This window comes from Arachis duranensis, chromosome 2, assembly GCF_000817695.3.
Source record: "Arachis duranensis cultivar V14167 chromosome 2, aradu.V14167.gnm2.J7QH, whole genome shotgun sequence".
Lineage (NCBI taxonomy): Eukaryota > Viridiplantae > Streptophyta > Magnoliopsida > Fabales > Fabaceae > Arachis > Arachis duranensis.
In genome coordinates, this window is record NC_029773.3 from 83,335,174 (window position 1) to 83,337,926 (window position 2,753).

Genomic DNA, 2,753 nt, shown 5'->3' on the forward strand with positions numbered 1-2,753 from the left:
GCAGAACCTCCATGGAAAATTCAAGTCATAAAGCCTCCTTCCAAGGTATTTGAAATTGATGTTGAGGAGGGTGTACAACCTCCAAGGCATGTCATAATAGAAGACTTGGAAGAGGTTAATCAAGAGATGGAGATTCAAGAAGAAGAGGCACAACCTCCCATACCCTTGGTGCGCAATGAAGAAGAGTTTGAATTAGAAGAAAGCTACCAAGAGGAAGAGGTTGAAATCAAAGAAGTTTGCAAAGAGGTGGAAGTTGTCAAAGAGCACAAGGGAGTAGAGCTTGCAATTTCATTAAAAATACCTCCCCCTAAGTTGCCATCATCCTTCACAACATTCAAGTGGGTAAAATTCGTATCCCTTAGCTTTCTAACCCCACTTGAATATGGGCTACTGGAGACGGATGGTCAACTTAGAGCTCTTTGTGGCATTAAGAGTAAGAGGAAGATGGTCAGTGATAAGATTTATCTTGCAAGGTTCAACATGGTTGTGTGCTCAACATTTAAACGCAAAGGTTGGTTTAGAGCTCAACTGAATGGGATTAGGAAGTTGTCTGACTGCTTCAGTGAGAATTCAGACTGTTTGCCACCGGATGGAACAATATTGCTCAACAAGAAGACGGGTGCAAAAACAAGATTTGGGATCTCCGAGGCTACTGGAATTCTAAACACTGGTGGAGATTTCTGGATCAGTACAAGCATAAACCACCATAACAGGGAGCTCACCAAATGTCCAACTTAAGGACTTTAACTAAAAGTACTAGGTGGGAGACAACCCACCATGGTATGATCGTTTTTTTTTTTCATTTTTATCGAGTTTTATTTGTTTCCGAGTCTTATTTTATCTTATTATATTGAACCTGAAGTTTTGCATAACATTCATATTAGCATTGCATTCTGCATTTTTCATGCATAAAAAAAATGCCACGCGATGCGACCGCATCAGCGACGCGTCCGCGTCGCAAGGAGAGGGGAGAAAATAAAAACGAACAGAGAGTCACACTGGAGCGTGGCTGGAGGCGTGCCAGTGGCACAAATCGACCCACGTGACCGCGTCGTCGACGCGTCCGCGTCACATGGGAATAATGGCCTCCCACGCGATCGCGTGACCCACGCGATCGCGTGACCCACGCGATCGCGTGACCCACGCGACCGCGTGACCCACACGGCCGCGTGCTCTAATTTTCGACGTAAAAAGGGTGCACAACGAATTATTGTGCGAGAGTGGTGCTGGATTGGTGCTGAACGCACAATTCTACCCATGCGGACGCATGGCTCACGCGTCCGCGTCATTCCCTTCTAAAAGCCCACTCACGCGATCGCATGCCCCACGCGATCGCGTCACCCCAAATTTGGCAAATAAAATAATTCGAACAGAGAGTTGTGCAGGCGCGAGGCCGCACTCGCGCCAGAAGCAAACATGTGTCACGCGACCGCGTGATCGACACGACAACGTCGATTAACTTAAAGCGCAAGTCACGCGACCGCGTGCCCCACGCGTCCGCGTCGCTTGCGCCGCACAGCTTATCCTAATTTGCCAAATATCTTATCTTTTCTTCCCCAATCCTAATTTTTCCCTCCCTCCTTTCTTACTCACTTCTTTCCCTTCTCATTCTTCTTATCTTTCATTTTATTTATTTGTATATTCCATTCGTTGCATTTTAATTTAGTGTATATTCTTCCTTCTTTTATAAATTCATTATTTTTCCTTTGGTGTTGAATTTTCTTATTTAAATGTTGCATCTTCTCTTGAATTATTTTGAGTGTTTAGTAGCTTGTTTTATTCTGGTTAGGTAATATTGTTTATATCAATGCCAATCTTTTATACCTGTATCACTTTTGCATTGACTTGAATTTATATTATCTCTCCTTACCCACACTCTCTTCCCTCATTTATTTGAAAATTTTTACATTATTGATATGCCATGTGTCTCCACTATTCTCTCACTTGCATGTTGTAGCTACCATGTAGTTGAGACCCCATTATTTGGCATTAACCCACCCAGACTTTATTTATATTCTTATTTTTATTTCTGGGTTACTTTTTCTTTTTTTTCCTCTTCTTTCAGGATGGCCACCACAAAGGGAGAGAAAAAGCTTCTTACTGGGGAGACAAACAAGTTCATCTGCTCAATCTTTGGAGAAAACTATCAGTTGAAGCAACCCGTCCACCTCCACATCTTAGCATGCACCGAGGACGGTGCAATCTTTAAGTGTCGGGAGGTCGATACCGATCTCCATGGGTTAGCTATTTTCTTCTTTTCAACACCATTGTTTTATTTTCTTTGTTTGTTCATTATTGCATTTGCATGTTTAATTGCATGTTTGTTTAATTTTATGCATTTAGCTACTGCTTGGTTAAAATAATAAGTTTCTTTTTAAGATCCTATTTTTGAAAAATTTCACTAATTTAAATTGAAAATTTTTGTGTTAAATTTGTTTGAAGTTGTATTTGGAACATGTTTTTTGAGCCAAAGAACACACAACCTGTGAGATTTTGAGCTTATTTACATGGTTACATTATTTAACCATAAATTTTTATTCTTGTGTGTTTTCTTCTCTATAATTGTAATCTTTGCTTTGTTCCATTCTATATGTCCAATATTTAATATATTTACATGCTTGCATATGATTGAGGCCATTGTTTGATTCTAGCTCACTTATCCCAAAATTATCCTACCTTTTACATCACCCTTATTAGCCCCCTTGAGCCTTTAATTCCCTCTTATTCTATAAGCCACAACACTAGCCTTAAGC